Source organism: Balaenoptera borealis, assembly GCF_965194805.1.
Source record: "Balaenoptera borealis genome assembly, chromosome: 6".
NCBI lineage: Eukaryota > Metazoa > Chordata > Mammalia > Artiodactyla > Balaenopteridae > Balaenoptera > Balaenoptera borealis.
In genome coordinates this window covers 133,610,807-133,630,635 of record NC_138863.1, presented here as the reverse complement: position 1 = coordinate 133,630,635, position 19,829 = coordinate 133,610,807, and the positions used below count along the sequence as shown (strand labels likewise).

The 19,829-nt window shown below is 52.8% G+C and overlaps 1 long non-coding RNA gene across 1 annotated transcript; it reads right to left on the bottom strand.

The window, feature by feature from the left end:
* Positions 1-561: 561 nt before the first annotated feature.
* Positions 562-3,590, bottom strand: LOC309630234. The gene is made up of 2 exons (XR_014245539.1): positions 1,237-3,590; positions 562-1,025 (listed from the first exon to the last, which is right to left on the bottom strand). It is a non-coding gene; the product is annotated as an uncharacterized lncRNA (long non-coding RNA).
* Between the last annotated feature and the right edge of the window lie 16,239 nt (positions 3,591-19,829).

The following is a 19,829-nucleotide window of genomic DNA, read 5'->3' as shown; positions in this document are numbered from 1 at the left end:
GCCCTGCCGGCCCCCGCGGCCACCCGTGGGCCCATCGCAGGCCCAGAGCGAGGGGTGCCTGGGAGCGGGCGCCTGCGCAACTCCACTTTCTGGCCCTCGTCTGGGGCCAGCAGCTGTCATTTGCCGGGCGTTCCGCTTTCTCCAGTGTACCATGCTAATTTTTCGAGGGACAATTTTTCGACAATGAGCCCTCCAGCCCGAACAGAACCCCTTTATGGGGCCGGCCCCAGGGAGGCCGCGGCGCTGCCAAGGCGAACAAAGGCGCATTGCAGCGCGAACATGCCTGCGCCTCTCAGGCCCGAGAGCGCAGAGCACGCCGCCTCCGGCCCCGCCGAGCGGACACCTGGTCCGCCGCCTCCTGGCGCCCGCTCAAGTCATCCGTCCCGGCGGGAGGGGGGCCCGCGGAAGGCTCCAGAAGCCACGTGGGCAGGTAGGCCGCCGGCTGGCCGGCGCGGCTTAGCCGGGAGCGCGCGGGTCTGCGGAGACATTGAAGCCCCAGAGCTGGAGCACTTAATTAGGCTGATATCATCCCGCACAAATGTTCCTCCGAGAGGGGAAGGCTTCTGGGCACCAAAATTATTTTGTGATTAGAAGTGAAAACGAAGGAGAAATTATTCCGCCCCCTGAAGAGCTTGGAAGGGTGAGGGAGGCGGCGGGGGGCGAGCCCAGGGGGGCTGGACAGGCTCAATTGTCCGCTGGCCCCTTTCACACTCAGCCTTTCCACACTGCCCGGGACCTATATCGTTTAAAAGAGTGACAGGAAATGTCCGGATCCCTTCCTATAGGTTGTTTCTTTGAGCTTCAGACCAAGCCTGAAAGGCAATACCTGCTGTCGTCGCCCCCTTTTGTAGATGCCCCAAGTCCCACAGTAGCCAGTGGCGAATGGGGCCAGTCCTGCCAAAGGCTCTTGTTCCTGGAAGACGCTGTCAGGAGTTGTCGTGGCCCCACTGCCAGGTGCACGCCTGTCTCTCCCCTGAAGATCCAGCTCGAGGAGGGCGAGCATCCCAGCTCTGCAGAGGAGGACCCTGGGGCGGGGGCGGCGCTTGGCTCAGGCCACGCCTCCTTAGAGCCAGCGGCTCGACCAATCCCCAGGTTTGTCCCAATCCCCGGGTTTGCCCCAGGGACCCTCAAACCGCCCACCCCCCAAACCTGGCGCCGGGGGGATGCCCCGACTCTGGGGGGGAGACAAGCCACCAATCCTGAAGATCACGCCGTCCTGCTGGCCCCTCCCCGTACCTGCGCAGGTGCCGCACGCCGGCAATCCACCACTTGTGTGGCCGCACGCTGCCTTGTCCCAGAGGACACTCCGCGGGCCTAGTCCAGCCGCTTTCTGGCCGTGTGACCGCCAATGAGCAGCTTAGCCTCTGCGTCTGGGTGTCCTCACTAGAACACGGGACGGTGGTAGTCGCTCCCGCTTTCTCCTGCTCTTTGAGGATGGAACGACCTGAGCGTGAATCTCAGCCCAGGGCTGGCCATGGGCGTGCTCAGAAAACTCCGCGTGCAGGGCTGCATCCGCCAGCATCTTTGCAGAGACGCTTCTGCAAAGTGGGTGAAGAGCTGTGCTTCTCAAGCGCCCCTCCCCCCTGGCCATTTTGGTGCTTCCCTGGGACACGACCCCGACCTCCCCAGGGTCCAGTGGGGGCCGCAGGACCTGATCCAGCCCTGTGGGGGTGTCCTCCCTCATTGGTTGGTGCCCATGCTGTACTGCTTGTTAAATATTTGAATATTACCCCAATTATGTGTATAATAAAATATTTTGCTATGATATATATATATATATATATATATATATATATACATAAAACTGGGATACAGAACGTAGGTACTGTCCCATTCAGTCAACCAACCAATCATTCATGACCTAAGTCACTCATTTACAGAGCTATTGATTATTGATTCATTGATTTCTGTGCATGTTCCCTCATAGGCTCAGTCATTAATTATGCTACAGTCACTCCACCTACATATACAAATACCTTTTCATGGACCTGGGCGTCCCAGGCGGGCCTAGAAGTCTCTCTTTAAGAGCCTGTGGGCGATTACAGGGCATCAAGCACGTGTACCACCTTCTGTAAACCAAGAACCAGCAGCTGACCGGCAGGAGAGAAAGAGTTCCAGGTGTGCAAGGAGAGGGGTCAGGAGGCTCCATGAGGAGGGGCAGCTGAGCTGAGCTTTGCAGGATGGACAGGACAGGGACACTAGGGTGGGGGCCCTCGGTAGCTTGAGAGAGAGGTCAGATCTGCCTTGTAGGCAGGGTTGCTTGTGACATCAAAGGTGAATCCAGGAAGGCAGAAGGGACAGCAGGGGTTACTTCCAGAGCCCCCGGGCCATCACACAGAGGACGTGGGCTGAGCTGCGGCAGTGCCAGGCTGGGAACCAGTGTGGGCTCTGGGACAAACCTGGGTTCTAACTTGACTCCCTAATTACCCAACTGGGGCGACTCAGAGAGGTTACTGAGCCTCTCAGCCTCTTAGGCGCTTCAGCTGTGAAGCGGGACAACAAACGTATTTCATCCAGCTGTCATGACTCTTCCGTGAGTACTCAAATTCTGCATCAGGAGCAGGGCACACAGTAGGTACTTTGACACACAGTGGATGCTCAGTAAAGGGCCCTTCTTGCTCCGAGGCTGCTGGAAATAGGGACCAGAGAACAGAGGGATAGAGAACAGAGGATGAAAAGTGAGAGACGTCGTAAGAGCGAATCAGCAGATGGGAGGCAGTGAAGAAAAAACAGACTCTGTGACTATTGAGATCTGAGGATGGAGAGGAAACAAGGACACTGGAGGGCAAATCGGTTTGTAGAGGGTGTTAGTTCTCTGTGACAAATTACTCCAAAACCTAATGGCTTAATCAACATTTAATACCACTCACGGTTTCCGCGGGTGAGAAATTTGGGAGCAGCTTAGCAGTGTGGTCCTGGCTGGAGATGTCTCGTGAGGTTAAGTCAAGATGTTGTCCGGGCCTCTGGTCCCCCGAAAGCTTGACTGAGGCTGGGAGCTTGTCTTCCCAGGCGGCTCCTTGGCAGTGTGGACAAGGCAGTGCTGTCGAGGGTCCTCACCTGTTCCCTCGCCTGACGGCCTGGCAGCTGCTCCCTCACACGGCGGTCGGGGGGAGCGCCCCTGTGTTCTCTCGGTGTCGCAGACCAGCTCCTATTCGATGGGAGAGGAGCCCACGCAGATCAGGAATCAGGAGGCCAGGGTCGTGGGGGCCATCCTGGAGGCTGCTCACCACAGGCGGTGATTTGACACAGTTTCTGACGCATAGACTTTGGAGTGTTTGTGAGGGACCCGCACAGGGAAGACCCGCGGGCCATTAGTGATGCCTGAAAGCACCAATATCATCAGAGTGTTGGAATCAGGGCAGCTCTGGAGACCTTTGTCTTCAAGCAAGGCCACAAATGTACCTGAGACTGGCTTTCAAATTCCTGGTGAGAAGGAATCTGATTGGTTCCACTTGGGTCAGGAACATTCTCTGAGACCAGTCAGCTATGGCCAGAATCCTTGATGCAGCACGGGGGTGCCTGTGTGTGTGCGTGCATGCACGCGTGTGTATGCCAGCGTGTGCCCATACATGGGCTTGCATGTGTGTGTGTGTGTGTGTGTGTGTGTGTGTGTGGTGTGATTTCCCAGAGAAGCCACCTTGAGCTGGGCTTCTGTCCCCACAAGTGTCAGCTGGAGCAGGGGTAGCACACTTTGTCTGCAAAGGGCCGGGTTGGGACTATTTTAATCTCTATGGCTGTTTCAGGGCCAAAGCAGCCACAGGCAATAGACGTAGAACAAAAAGAATGAGCGAGGCCGCGTCCCAGTAAAACAGTTTCCAAAACAGGTAGTGGGCCAGATTCGGCCTTCGAGCCATCGTTTGGCAGTCCTCGAACTGTGTGCTAAAACTGTTCCATGTTTGTTTGAAATTTTTCATTCTTGTCTGTGGTGGACGGTGGAGATGCACACGCCCTGGCCCCTCCCCCCACCTCGCTGCAGATCCTCCTGTAAGGAAGGGCCGGCTGCCCAGCTGCAGGCAGTGTGGACAGCAGACAGCCCTGGGCGCGGCGGGGGGTGCTCCTCAGGGTGGCCCCAGCTGCAGGAGCCCCCCACCAGGCCACGCCCTTGCCCTTGCCGGGGCACAGCCAGCAACAGGGTGCAGTGGAGTGCCCAGAGTGCCTCACTGCTTGGCCCAGCCTTCGAAGGGCCTGCCTCACAGTTCAACGTCCACCTTTGTCCAATCCTGCCTTTACCATCTTATGCATTTCTTGGAGAAAAATTTTTTAAAAAACCAAACTTGTAATGTCACGTGAGTGTGGTACCAAGATTAGTTGCTCTGAGGGACCAGAGGAAGAAGAGATCGCTGAAGGCTGAAGCAGTCAAGGATGGCTTCCTGGAAGAGTTGGCATTGGAGCCACGCTTAAAGGATTCCTTAACGAGTTAGTTTGCTGAACGCTGGTGCTGAGCTGGGGTCCCATGGGGTGACCACGTGGGCAGAGACACTGCTGTGGGGACGAGGGCCCACCTGGAGGAAGGAGCTGTCCTAAGGGGGAAACAAGTCAGTGCTCCTCGGGAAAGGGGGGGTCCCATCAGTGCCGGGCACTGAGGGCCTGGTACTGGGGGGCGGGGGTCCCGGTGACCCCGTTGCTGACTCTGGGATTTCTGCACATTTCCACCACAGGTAAGAACTGCTCTATTCCTGAGTTTCCAGCTCTGGGTGCATTTCTGTGCTTCTGGTTTTGTGGTGTCACTGAGCTGGGTGATAAAAGAGCAGAGAAAAACAAGCCTCGATCCCCGTCTCCCTCCATCACGCTGGGTCATTCCGTCGCAAACTCTTCTGCTGAGCCCTGTGCTGTGGCCGCTGCTGTCAGAGGTCACGGCCCAGTGAGGGACACACCCTCGTGCTTCCCAGGGGTGCTGTCACGGGAGCCGTGGGGAGGCCCACAGCAGGTGCCCGGGGACGAGAGCCTTCCGAGGGCTCCACGGGTTGGGGGTCACGTGGAAGGACGAGTGGGATCTCAGTAGGCAGGCATGGTTGGAGGATCTCAGAGAGAAGAACAGGCGGGCACGGGCCCCGTCGAAGACTGGCGAGCGTGTCTTGGGGCAGCCTGGGCGAGGCTATGTGGGTGTGGGTGCTCTGAGCCCCCGGCCTCTCTCAGCATCTCCCCCGTCACAGGCCAGGGACGTTCTGCTCCTGCCCTGAACCCTCTGGGCTCAGGCCCACCCCAGGGCCCAGGACATCTGCTCCCAAGATGGTCGAACCCCTGGTTTACCCGTCATCCCGACACCGGCCAGCTGCGTGGGGGACGGCGGGGTGGGGGCATCTGGCAGGAATCGGTCACTCGGCAGAGGGTGATGCAGTGCAGGTGTGTGACAGGTGATGGATTCCATGGTGAGCGAGCCTTCCACGTGGGAGAGCCCTTGACCCTGATATTCCTCTTCCTGAAAGTGACCCGAAGGTGAGCGTCACAGCTGATCCGGGAAGCCCTCGCCCGTACTGAGGGTGCCGGCAAAGCCGGGGCCTTCCCTCCCCCGAAATGAGCAGAAAATAACTGGAAAAATGAATGGAACACTTGAAACAAGGCCTAATGCAACAGGGGAAAACTAGAACTTTGCCAGATGTCCTTACACTGATTTTACTGCTTGTATTGAATGGTGCGCCTTCTGGGGGGAAGGCCGGATGAGAGCTTCAAATGTTTCCAGAGTCTTAATCTGCTGTGAGGAGGGTCACGAGGTGGAGTATTGCGCAAAAGGAGGAAAAATTAGAAACAACCCCAATGCCCATCTATGTGGGATCGGTTCCCTACATCACGGGGTGCGGCCGGGCTGTGCTCTGGGTATTGTAAGGAAGCATGAGGATGTGGTATCCTGCAGAGCTGCCCAACTTAACAGGCATCAAAGTAGTGCCCGATATCACCCACTTGGGTTTTGTTCCTTAAAGTATAGAGGCACAGAAAAGCCTGAAAGGAAGTATTCCAGGATGTAAGAAGTACACACCTGCAGCTAGTGGAATTACAGGGGATTTATTTTATTTTCTTTTACTTTTTAATTTAATTTAACTTATTTTACCTTTTTATTTTATTTTACTTTGTAATTTTACTTTATTTTATTGTACTTTATCTTACTTTGTAATTTTATTGTACTTTATTTTACTTTGTAATTTTATTTTAGTTTGTAATTTTACTTTTTATTTTATTTTACTTTTTAATTTTCCTTATTTTTTTTTACTTTAATTTAATTTAATTTTACTTTACCTTATTTCATTTTACTTGATTTGACTTTATTTTATTTTTGATTTTATGTGTTTTCCAAATTTTCCGCAGTGAATAGATGCCACTTTGGTGATCAGGTACAAACGTCAGTGGTCCCTGTAAAGCATCAGCGCAACCATTCCTGAGCTGCCCGGGGCTGCTGCTGGCAGCTGGTCGGAGGAGGGCTCATGAAGGGGCCTCCAGCCCTGGAAATAGAAGTGCCCAGAACACCTTTTCTGAGCAGCCCCTGAGCAGGAGAGGTCCAGTGAAGGGGGGGCCAGATTCGGAGCCTTGGGGTCCTCCGCACGGAGAGCGTGAAGGAAACAACACAAACCAGAAACTGCTCGAGTTGGTTGTGAAGACACACACCCGAGGCTGCAGCCCCAGCTTGCAGGTATCCACTCCTGCTTCCCGCCTGTTTACCTGCCCAGGGGAGCTCTGGGCACCGTGCCAGGCCCACCCGCAGCCCGGGTACCCCCCCGTGCACCCCTGGCGGAGCGGGGCCCAGGGAGGCCCTGCGAGAGCCGAGGGATGCGCAGGCCGAGGCCTGCAGGATGTGGCATCCAGTGCGAGGACTGGCAAAGCTGAAGCACCAGCTGCCCACGCAGGACGTGGGGGGGACGCCGGCTGAGAGCCTGAGAGGGGAGGCGGGGCCAGGCTGGGGCCCCGCAGGCATGCGGAGGAGCTCAGAGCCACCCTGCCTTGGTCGTCAGAGCCAACACTGTGTCCCCAATAAGGCAGGGCAGGGGAGCTGCGGGACGGTGCCCCGGGAGAGGGGAGGCCCCGTTCCTTAGCGGCTGCCTTGCCCCGGAGTGTGGAGGTCTCAGGACAGGGGCCGGCAGGGGCTGAACGGCGGGGATGCTGGGGGTCTCCCTGTACTGGGCAAGGCTGGTCTCCAGGGGAGGCGGGTTCCCGGACGCAGCGGGAAAGGGACAGCACTGCAGTCACACCCTAGGGTGGCTCTTGGATTCAATCAGATCTCCTGCTTTTGGTCTCAGCTATGTGTAGCTGGGCTCTTGCCCCTCTTGGTAAACGTTTTTGGTTTTTTAATAGTTTCCCCACTTACTTCTTCGCCCTGTGGTGTGTGGCTGCCCTTCAGGGCCCTCAAGTCTGAGGAAGGAGGAGCGGACACCCCGCCCTCTGGGTCCCTGCGCCAGGGGAGGGAGCCGTCCTGGACGTGGACCCCCCAGCCCGGGTCCCGCCTCTGGATGACTGCAGTCCCGCTGACGGCAGCCTCCCTGGAGGCCCTGAGCCAGAACGGCCCAGCTTAGCCGCTCCCGAATTCCTGTCCCGCAGAAACCAGGTGAGATAATAAATGCTATTGTTGTTTTGGCTACCAAGTTTTGTGGGAATTTGTTATGCAACAATAGAGAAAACGCTAGAAGAGCACAATGGCTGAGTGAACAGAGAGAGGGGGTGGAGTCCAGGTGAGGCCGGAGAGGTGGGCGGGCTCTGGCCAGGGGAGGACGGGGGTGGGCTTGAACTTGAGATCCTTGGGGAGCCCTGGGTAGGGGGGGAGAGGCCTGGGGGGGGCGTTGCGCACAGGCAGGACACAGTGAGGTTTCATACCGGGGAGCTCCTGCGGGGAATGGACTGGGGTGAGGTGGAGACAGGGGACCTCGGAGAGGCTCCTGCAGGCGACGGGCGGGGGTGGGGCACCGTGTTAGAGCCTGCGGGGGGGCGGGGGGGCGGGGCAAGCAAGCGGGGCTCGCAAAGTGCCCGTCAGGCCCAGCAACCAGACGGTCAGACGGGCCCTTGGCCAGAGCCGTTTTGGTGGGTTGGGGAGAAATCAGACCACGTGGTGTCAGAAGTGAGTGGAAGGTGAAGGAGCGGATAGATGGGGTGTAGCTACTGCGTCACGGAGGCGGCTCTGAGGGAGGACAGGGACGGGGCAGGGGGCCCCCCGCAGGGCTGCCAGGGCTCCCTTCCTTCCAAGAGGGACGCCTCCAACCCTACAGGTGTGGAGGACTACAGCCTCCAAAGGTTTGACGCCTACACCCCAGCGTCCGCCTGTGGCGGTCCCCAGGGGCTCCTGAAGGGTGGGCTTCTCGAGGGTGAGCAAAGGTTTGATGCCTACACCCCGGCGTCCGCCCGTGGTGGTCCCCAGGGGCTCCTGAAGGGTGGGCTTCTCGAGGGTGAGCAAAGGTTTCATGCCTACACCCCGGCGTCCGCCCATGGCGGTCCCCAGGGGCTCCTGAAGGGTGGGCTTCTCGAGGGTGAGCAAAGGTTTCATGCCTACACCCCAGCGTCTGCCCGTGGCGGTCCCCAGGGGCTCCTGAAGGGTGGGCTTCTCGAGGGTGAGCACGGCCTCACCTCCTCTGCGTTCCCAGCAAACCCCCCCCCGCCCCGCCCCGCAGCAGGTCTGTGCAGTCAGTGAGCGAGTGAGTGTCCGCTTGGATTGTTATGGTGGAGAGAGGGCAATTTGCAGACCGGAATTTACAGACGACCGAGCAGGTGGCCACCACGTCCCTGTGCGCTTGAATGCGTCCTGTTGATGACCCAGCTTCCTTCCCACGTCATGACATGGGCGGCAGTTCTGAGGGGCGCGCGGCCGGACGTGCTCTCTCAACTGGAGAGCCGGTCACACCGCTCACTTGAACGACCTCAGACGTGGCTTCGCCATCACTGAGCGAGTGAAGGCATGAGGGCACGGCCACCGTGCCGGCAGGGTGTCCGGGTGAGAGCCCATCTGGGCCCCAGTCCCGGGGGGAAGGCCTGAATGGGGCTCTGATAACACACAGCCTCCTCCAAGCCCAGCCCCGACAGCAGATCTGGGGCCGCGTTCAAGAGGGGATTTCTCAGCCCCGCCGAGCAGTAGCACAAGAGCTGACAACAGCCCCCAGGGTCTGCTGTGAGGACTTGGCCGACAGGGAGAGGCAGCCAGAGGGTGATGGGATGGGCAGAGTGTGTGCAGAGGACTTTCCCCCTCCCCAGGTTGGCTCGCCAAGCCGCTTCGGCCATAAGAGGGGGCGTGGCCAGGGTCCAATCCAGTCTCTCTGACTCTGAGCCTGTGTCCTCTGCTCTGGGCAGAGTTTGAACTGGATGACAGAGGAGAGGGTCCAAGGGTCTCAATGCGAGGAAACCACGTGGTCATACCAGGCCTGTGGGTGGAAAGGCCTCCTGGGGGTGGCCTGAGACCATGAAGGATTAACCTGAGGGCCGTCAGTGGTGGGGAGCCAAGGAATGGGAGGATATGAGAGAGAGCCAAGGAAGAGTGGGGAAACCATGGCAACTGCTCGGCCGAGGGGAACGAGGGGCACGAGGGGCAGGAGAGAGTAAAATAGCCTGAGGGTCAACCCCCAGGGCAGGTGGTGGGGTCTCCCAGCAGGCAGGCAGGGTGGGGCGTCCTGGGGGACAGGGAACCAGAAGAGCAAAACAATTCTGAAAAAAGAATAACATTGAAGGGGCTTCCCTGGTGGCGCAGTGGTTAAGAATCCGCCTGCCAGTGCAGGGGACATGGGTTTGATCCCTGGTCCAGGAAGATCCCACATGCCGCAGAGCAACTAAGCCCGTGCACCACAACTACTGAGCCTGCGCTCTAGAGCTCACGAGCCACAACTACTGAGCCCACACTCCACAACTACTGAAGCCCACGCGCCTAGAGCCCGTGCTCCACAACAAGAGAAGCCACCACAATGAGAAGCCCACGCACCTCAATGAACAGTAGCCCCCGCTTATCACAACTAGAGAAACCCCACGCGCAGCAACAAAGACCCAACGCAGCCAAAAAAATAAAATAAATAAATTTATAGAAAAAAAGAATAATATTGGAGAACTTAGATGACCTGATTTCTTCAAAGCAACAGCAATCAAAACAGAGTGGTATTGGCAATGGGATAGACACATAGATCAATAAACAGAATCGAGAGCCTGGAAATAGACCCATATAAATGGCCAGTTGATTTGCAACAGAAGGGCAAAGGCAATTCCATGGCCAAAAGATAGTCTTTTAACAACTGGTGCTGGAATAATTGGACATCCATAGGCAAACAATGAATTTCGATCCATACCTCACACCACATACCAAAAAATGACTCAAAATGGACTGTAGATCCAAATGTACAATCTAGAACTATACATTTCTAGGAGAAAATATTTGTGACCTGGGTTGGGCAAAAAAATAATTTGCAACAAGAAAAATTGATATATTGGAATCTACCAAAATTTAGAACTTCTTCAAAGTGAAGAGGAGACTTGGGTTCAGAGTATATTAAGAACTCTCAAAAGTCAATGATAAGGAAATAAATCACCCAGTTAAAAATGCACAAAAGAAGACATACAAGTGGCAAATATGCCTATGAAAAAGATGGTCAGTGCAGCTAGTGGTCAGAGATATGCAAATTAAAATGATCCCAGGACACACCTATTAGGTTGGCCAAAATAAACAGACAAAACTGACCGTGCCAAGGTTGACAAGGATGTGGTACAACGGGGTCTCTCATACATTACTGGTGGGAATGCAGAAATGTACAACTACTTTGGAAAACAGTTGGCAGTTTCTTAAAAAGTCCAACACAGCCCTACCATATGATCGAGCCTTTTTACTTCTAGATATTTACTCAAGTGAAATGGAAACTGATGTCCACACAAAATCCTGTATGCGAATGTTCATAGCAGCTTTATTCATAATTAACCCAAACTAGAAACAAACTAGATGTTTTTCAAGAGGGGAACAGGTAAGCAAGCTATATCCTTACAATGGCACACTCCTCAGCGATAAAAAAAAAAAAAAAGACAAAACTACATGGATGAATGCATTCTGCTAAGTGAATGAAGCTAGAAATAAAAGATAACATAGCGTATGGTTCCATTTATGTGCCATTCTGCAAGAGACAAAACTATCGGGACAGAAAGCAAATAGGTGATTGCAGGGTTGGGGAGAGGGGTCGAGTACAAAGGAGCAGCTCAGAGGCAGTTTGGGGTGACGGAGCTATTCTGTTTGGTACTGTGCTGGTTGGATGTACAACTCTATGCATTTGTCAAAGCCCTTGGGACTGTACACCACAAAAAAAATGAGTTTTATTATAAACAAATTCTAAAAAATCAACCAGGGGAACCCAAAATGGAATGCAGATTGTGACCAATGAATAAAATTTTATTACAAATGAGTGACATAATCACATTTAAGGAGGTGGGGGTGAAAGTAGCTACCTAAGAAACTTTGCAAAATAGTGTTTTGTTTGGTTACTGCAAGGCTAAATAAAATGGACTGTCCACAAACACTGTACTCTGGTTGGTGAGCGTGTCTCTTACACAGTACAGGCTAATGTTCTGACACTCGTGTACATGTACGCTAGGGTTGAACAAATAAGCAATCTACTGTGGATAAGGACAGGTTTACCACTTCAGAGAAAGAACTTATAAATAAGGAAGGAGGAAATGCTAGAAGGAACCCCGAGGTAGTGGGTTGGAGTTGGAAATGTCAGTATGAACTCATGTGTACACACACACACATGCACATGCACACATATAAATGGACACATAAATAAACATAGATGTGTGCACATACATAGGTTAGTATATATGCACACATTTCCTGGCTCTGTCCATTGAGAGGGCCTAGAAACAGTGACACCTCAGGAGCAATGAGTGTATCTAGCACACAAATCTTGGTTTCTAAGTATCATCCTCCAATAGAAGGAACCAGGGTTCTTTGGAGAAGTGGTTGATTCCAGGGCTGGGGCAGGGAAAATATAATGCTAAAAAAAATTGGTGCATATCAAAATGATACAGGACACAGGAGAGAATTTCTAGTGCCAGGAAGATGAACTAGATGTGCTTTCCCTGATTCCTATGACTAAGCACATATATAATACAAATATAAGAAGACTCTGAAAGGTGGAGAGAAGAGGGAAGAGGGCACACTATCTAGGGACAGTTGGCTGCTGTTTGATTGGAGTAGAGCAGTTATTGACTAAAAGTTTCATCTTAATAAACCCTCAAATATATGGTCAAATGATTTTCAACAAAGGTTCTAAGACTATTCAATGGGAAAGGATAATCTTCAACAAATTCTGTTGGGAAAATTGGATATCCACCTGCAAAAGAGTGAAGATAGAACCTTATACCATATACAAATCAAAGACCTAAATGTAAAAACTAAAACTATAAAACTCTTAGAAGAAAACATAGGGGAAGATCTTCATGACATTGAATTTATGAATGATTTATTGGATATGACACCAAAAGCATAGACAACTAAAGAGAAAATAGGCAAATTGGACCACACTGAAATAAAAAAAAACTTCTATGCATTAAATAACACAATTACTAGAGTGGAAAACCAACCCATAGAAAGGGAGAAAAAAATTTGCAAATCGTATATCTGATAAGAGGTTAACATCCAGAATACATAAAGAACTGCTGTAACTCAACAACAACAAAAACCCTGATTTTAAAATGGGCAAAGAATTTGAACAGACGTTTTTCCAAAGAAGATATACAAATGGCTAGTAAGGATATATTCAACATAACTAATCATTAGGGGAATGCAAATCAAGACCACAATGAGATTCTACCACACAACTATTAGAATCATTGCTATCAAAAACAAAACAAAACAAAAAAACCAACCCAGAAAAAAAACAGAAAATAACAAGCATTGGAGAGAATGTGGAGAAATTGGAACTCATGTGCTTTGCTGGTGGGAATGTAAAATGGTTCAGCTACTATGGAAAACAATATGGTGATTCCTCAAAAAATTAAAAATAGGATTATCACATAATCCAGCAATTCCACTTCTGGGTATATACCGAAAAGAATTGAAAGCAGGGTCTTGAAGAGATATTGGTGTGCTTAAGGTCATGGCAGCATTATTTATAATAGCCTTTTGGTGGAAGCACCCCAAAGGTCCATTGACACATGTAGAGACAAAATGTGGTATAGTCCATACATATAATAGAATATTACTCAGCTTAAATAGGGAGGAGATTCTGACACATGCTATAACATGGATGAACCTTGAGGACATTATGCTAAGTGAAATAAGCCAGTGACAAAAAGGCAAATACTATATGATTCCACTTGTATGAGGTACCTAGAATAGTCACATTCACAGAGTCATAAAGTCCCATGGTGGTTGCCAGGGGCTGGCTGAGAGGGGGCCTGGGGAGTTACTGTTTAATGGATACAGAATTTCAGTTTTGCAAGATGAAAAGAGTTCAGAGATGGACGGTGGTGATGGTTGCACAACGATGTGAATGTGCTTAATGCCACTGAACTGTAAAAATGGTTAAGATTGCAAATTTTGTGTTTTGTATATTTGGCCACAATTGAAAAAACGTTTTCTATCTTGCTAGGCTGCCCCTTTCCTGAACCTTTAGTTGGAGAGAGCAGGCTTTTTTTCTTTTTTTTTTTTTTCATTTCTGTCCATTGGTATTTCTGGGTTGTTGACTCTTTTGCTCAAGGTCTGGGGTATATGAGGCAACTCTCTGCTATGTGGTTCCTCGGGTCCTGAAGTCCCTAACCAGCTGGGCTCTTCTCTCCACTTTTGAGTCCTTTCATCTTTCTTTTTTTAATTTAAAAAATTGAAGTATAGTCGATGTACAATATTATATAAGTTACAGGTGTGAAATATAGTGATTCACAATTTTTAAAGGTTATGCTCCATTTATAGTTATTATAAAATATCGGCTATATTCCCTGTGTCGTACAAGATATCCTTGTAGCTTATTTTATACCTAAGAGTTTGTACTTCTTAATTCCTACCCCTATTTTGCCACTCCCCACCACACACACTGGTAGCCACTACTTTGTTCTCTATATCTGTGTCTGCTTCTTTTTTGTTATACTCACTAGTTTGTTGTATTTTTTTAGATTCCTCATGTAAACGAGATCGTGCATTATTTGTCTTTCTCTGTCTGTGAGTCCTCTTCTGTTTGTGTGAGAAACGACGCCCAGGGTTTTTAGTTGTTCTAGGAGGGAGGAGTTGGGAAACTCCTCCATCTCCCCAGAGCAGAGGTCTTGGTCGGCTGTGTGTTTTTGTTTTTTTTTTTAATTTATTTATTTTTGGCTGTGTTGGGTCTTCGTTGCGGTGCACGGGCTTCTCATTGCGGTGGCTTCTCTTGTTGCGGAGCACGGGCTCTAGGCGCGTGGGCTTCAGTAGGTGTGGCACGCGGGCTCAGTAGTTGTGGCTCACAGGCTCTAGAGCGCAGGCTCAGTAGTTGTGGCACACGAGCTTAGTTGCTCCGCGGCATGTGGGGTCTTCCTGGACCAGGGCTCGAGCCCGCGTCCCCTGCATTGGCAGGCAGACTCTCAACAACTGCACCACCAGGGAAGCCCCCGGCTGTGTTTTTATTGGTTCTCCAGGCAACGCTGATACTCACCAAGGTCTGAGGACCACTGAACTTGCATCTGAGCCCCAAGTCCCCAAGGGCAAGGACTGGACCTTCCTTGTTTACAGCGAGTCCCCTGAGCTGCCCAGAGTCCTCACACAGGGCCCCCCAAACCTGTGCTGTGTCTTCCCGGTGGTCCTTGCCCATGTTTGCTGCTGCGTGAGTTCACTGATTCTCTCCCCGGCTCCTTGGGCCACTGGCCCTGAGCTTTCTCTTCTTGTCCTCCAGCAAGAGGTCAGACCCTCCCCCAAGGCCTCGGGAAGGTGCTGCAAAGCTCCCCCAAAACCCAGCCTCCCCAGGCCTCAGCCAGGCCCACTCCCCAGTCCCCAGCCTTTGGCCAGAGGGACTCCTTTCTTCTGGGTCTTCTTGGTACCTGTTCAAACTCCCACATTTACTGACAGACAGATCGTGGGCTTAGCAGGTGAAAAGCATCATGCTGCCCCAGAGTCAGCCCTTCCCAGAGCTCTGGGTTCTGGCCCTTTACTGAGTGTAGCCTCATTGAATCCTCCCAATTCTTCAAAGATCAGACTTAGTGCCAATTCACCGAGGAGAAAATGGAGGCTCAGAGAAGTTAAGTCATCTGCCCAAGGTCACACAGCTGGTGAGTGGCAGGGCTGGGGCCAGGAGCCAGGTGGCCTGACTTTGTGGCCCAAGATTTTCTGCATGTGAGACACCCCAGATGCGGGCTTGTCTTAGGGACCCAAAGCCTCATGGAGAGTCCGAACACCATCAGTCTAGACCACTATCCAACCCCGAGGACCAAGTAGGGAGCCGGATTGACCTAAATCCTCTCGGCTGTAACCCCTGTTCCGCCTGGTTCGGGGAACAGGTAGATACCACGTGATTTCAAATGCCAGGAAGAGGAGCAAGAGGCCAGCTGACGTCAGATTTTCTGAGGGGCTCAGGGGTTTCTATTTCCCCCGCTTCGGAAAGCCTAGCTGGGTTCAGGGTTAGAACCACCGTTTCCTCTATAAAGCAGTTAAGCTGCTCCAGAGAGAAACGGTTCTGTTTGGCCCTTGAATACCATTCCTGAGAAATGATGGTAGCAGATAAAGTACATTCAGCAAACCTCTCGTGTCTGATGGCTGGCTGGCTTTGGACGTGGTCCAAGACCTGGTGTGCTGTTGGTCTCTGGTTCCAGCCCCAGCTGGTCCCGGCTGCCCTGGGTGAGGCTTTTCGCTGGGCCGGATTCTTGGGACTTGACTTAATACATACCAAGCTGTTTGGGTCTTCCACAAAAAAAAGAAAGAAAGAAAGAAAGGAAGGAAGGAAGAAAGGAAGAAAAACATTCCCTGGATTTCAGGAACAGTCATCGTCGTAATCCTCACAATGACGACGCAGCTTCAGGACAGCCGGTTTTCCTGAGGCCCGCCATGGGCCAGGCGGCTCAGGGGGTCTGTCTGCTGGCCCTCGGGGCAGGCACTATTATTGCCCACCCATTTCACAGATGCAAAAGCAGAGGCAAAGAGCAACTTCAATGTAGCCCTGTTTTTGAAATGCTTCCCACATTCAGGTCCTTCTTTTAGTGTGAACTGTATACCCAGGAGAGTAAAGTGACACAGAGCATTCAACAGTAAATTTTGGTCAAATGAGTGAAGGAAGAACTTCTTGTTTATTGTGATCTTTGACGTCTTTTCGATCAAATTCCCACTCAGTGCAGGAATCGCTTCTGTAACATCCCTGGCTATGTCATCCACCTTGACTACCTCCAGAGGTGGGGAGCTCCCTCCCTCCAGAGACAGCTCTTCCCACCTTTGGACAGCTCAAACCCTCAGAAAGGACCATAGTTTCTTATTCTGAGCTGGGCTCTGCCTGCATTTGCTGGGTCACGATTGACTCTGGTTTTATCCTTTGCTGTTTTCAAGCTCTTCCATATCTATAGGTCTGTCGCTAAATAATCAAAAGGAGCCTGGCTGCTTTTCCGCCAAGTTTTCCCACCTGGAGACCTGAGGAAGGCCGGCCAGGATGTTCAGAGTCTGAGAGCCGGCAATAGGGTGGCCGTGGAAGGAAGAGTTGCGTGTGCTCAGCTGGAAGAAGATGAGTCAGTTGCAAGGTGACGGTGCGTTTCTGCAGCCCACGGCTACTTTCAAGGCGCCGCAGACACAGATGAAGAAATCACAAGAATAACGACAAGTAATCATTACGGTGGTTCTGGGCACTGTGTCATCTCATTTGATCCCCATAAGAACCCTCCGCAGAGACTCTTGCTGTCCCCACTTTACAGATAAGGGAAGCGAGGACCCGAGAGCCCAAGTCCCGTGTGCGGTGTCCCTCGTCTGACCAGCGGAGCCGCTGGCACGCAGCCCCAGTCGGTCTGACCGGACCCCGCCCTCCCATCCGCGCCCTGCACAGGGACACGCCGCTCTCAGTGGCCAGAACCTGGCTGGCAGGTAGAAGCTGCAGGAAGACAGGCTGGAGCCCTTTCTAGAAGCCAGGAATGTTGGGCGGATGGAATTGGCTGCCTGAGAAGGAGGAGACACGGCTGTGGCAGGACGGTCCAGGAAGAGTCTTGGGCGGGCCTTTGGACCACACTTATTCAGCTGAAGCTGGGGAACCTTAAAAAGAAAAAAGGAGAGTGAGGGATGAGTGGAGTCTGCAGTGTGTTTCTGAGGCCAGCGGTGTTACGAGTGCAGCTGGAAACTCCTTCTTTGGTGCCTGCATCTCTGAGTCTTTCCCCAAATGCTATGATTGCCTAAACACTGGGGTCCTCGGGAGGTGGTCTTGACCCTGCTTCCAGGAGCTCGGAAGTGGAGAAGCGTTGATGGGTCTTCTGCTGCCTCACCCTCCATTCCCGTCTTTGTACAACCAGGGTGGCCCCTGGGGGCCTGAGCTGGCCCTCTTTCCTCGTTGCAGGCTCCCCCAGGAAGGCAGAGTCTGTGGGCGCCCGGAGACGGGAAGCAAGTATCGGGAGAATATCACCCAGAGGCCGCCAGCCCCATCCTGACCTGGGTTCAAATCCCGACCCTACTACTTCCTAGCTGGGGGCCTGGAGCTGGCTCTCTAACCTCTCTGTTCTTCCTCTCTAAAGCGGGGATAAAACACTCACCAGCAGAGAGGAAATTCTCAATGAATGGTTACTATGTTGTCATTATTCTCGTCAGTTTTGTCCTTGAATAATACTGGTAGCTCCACTTGGAAGTTTGGGACAAGAGAAAGAGCAAGAAAAGTGAATATAAAAACAGCGAGGGGCAGACGTAGAGAACAGACTTGTGCTTGCTGAGGGGGAAGGGGTGGGGAAGGATGGATTGGGAGTTTGGGATTAGCAGATGCAAACTAGTATATATAGGATGGCTGAACAACAAAGTCCTACAGTATAGCACAGGGAACTATATTCAGTATCCTGTGATAAACCATCGTGGAAAAGAACATAAAAAAGAATGTATATATATGTATAACTGAATCACTTTGCTCTACAGCAGAAATTAACACAACATTGTAAATCAACGATATTTCAATTAAAAAAGTTATGGGCTTCGCTGGTGGCACAGTGGTTGAGAATCTGCCTGCCAATGCAGGGGACACGGGTTCGAGCCCTGGTCTGGGAGGATCCCATGTGCCGCGGAGCGACTGGGCCCGTGCGCCACAACTACTGAGCCTGCGCGTCTGGAGCCTGTGCCCCGCAGCGGGAGGGGCCGTGGTGGTGAGAGGCCCACGCACCGCGATGAAGAGCGGCCCCCGCACCACGATGAAGAGTGGCCCCCGCTTGCCGCAACTGGAGAAAGCCCTTGCACGAAACGAAGACCCAACACAGCCAAATAAATAAATAAATAAATAAATAAATAAATAAAGTAGCTATTAAAAAAAAAAAACAACAACAGGGAGGGGTATTCAGACCCTCCAAATGTTTATGGAGCTATTTTGTTTGTTGGACAGTTTATATACGTGTTATTAAATCCTTACAAAAGCCTACAGAGCAGATGCCCTTTTATTTCCATTTTCTGTATGGTGAGATGAGCCTCAGAGAAGACAAGTAACTTGCCCAGGGCCACACAGCTCGTACACAGCTCAGCTGGGGACCCGGGAGGTTGGGGTCGGGAGGTTGGGGTCGGGAGGGGGCTTGTCCTCATCCAGTCCTGGGAAGCCACCCCCATCCCCTCTGGGTCACTGGCTCTGGACCCTGGAATTGTGTGGTTAGAGAATTTCGGTCTCTGATTTCTTCCTGTTGGCGAATCCCAGGCTCACGAATATCAAGCTCTGAGCACCTCGAGAGCTGGGGGCTGGGGGCACGTCTGATGCATCGCTGCCGTCGAGGGCCTGGCTGGTGCCCAGGCGGTGCTGGGGATCCTCTGGGAGACGGCCCTGCGGTCAGTGGACGCCTGCTCCGCCAGGCTCCGGGCCTTTTCCCACCCGCCTTTCTTCAGCTTCTCCTGGTTTTAGGGACCATTACATTCGTCTGTGCTTCTGGCTCTGTCCCCTGCAGGCTGCACAGTGACCTGGCAGCTGGGTGGCAAGGAGGCCACGTCTCCTCCTGGGGAGGCCAGGGGTGGGGGCCTGGGAGAAGGAGGCCTGGGGGTGGGCAGGACCTCACGCTGCTGCCCCCCAGGACCCCTCCATCCAGGAGCTGCAGTGAGGGAGGCTGTGTGGGGTCACTTCTCAGCGCAGGAGGCTGAGTCACCTGCCTGAGGCCGCGCGTCTGGGGAGTGACCGGCTATGAACTGGCGCGGCCGGCGGGACCCCAGGCCCGCGGTGCCACCACGGAGCCCTCTTCCCAGGGCCCAGCATCTTCACCCGGCCAAGGCGCCCCTCCCACCGCCTCACAGGCCCCTTGGGGGTCAGAGTGGGCCCCGGGCTTCAGGCCCCGGAAGGGGAAGGGCCACGGAGAGCATCTTACGTCTTGTTTGATGGACAAGAAAACTGTAGCCCAGGGAGGGCGGGTGGAACCCTAGTGTCCTGACGGCCAGGCACGAACGCTTGCGGGTGAGGCCTCCCCAGCCTCCCCATCTTCCAGGGGTGATAGCTTGTCACATAAACGTGGGAAGGACCAGCCCTGTCTGCTCAGCCATTTAAATATTCTAAGAATCCATAAAAAGCAACAGTTTGTTGGTGGGGACAGTTATGGCTCCCAAATGCCCGCAAGTACCCCCCAGAGGCACCGGAGAAGCGGCAGAAATCACACTCCAGCAGTCGTCTCATCTCATTATTCCCCGCGTGAAGAGTGAGGGCTCGGGCCAGGGGCCCGAGCTCCTTCCAGCCACCACGTCCCGGATCCCTCTTCTGTGCCTCGATTTCCCCGACTGGCTTGTTGGTCGCATCAGCAGAGGCAAGGAG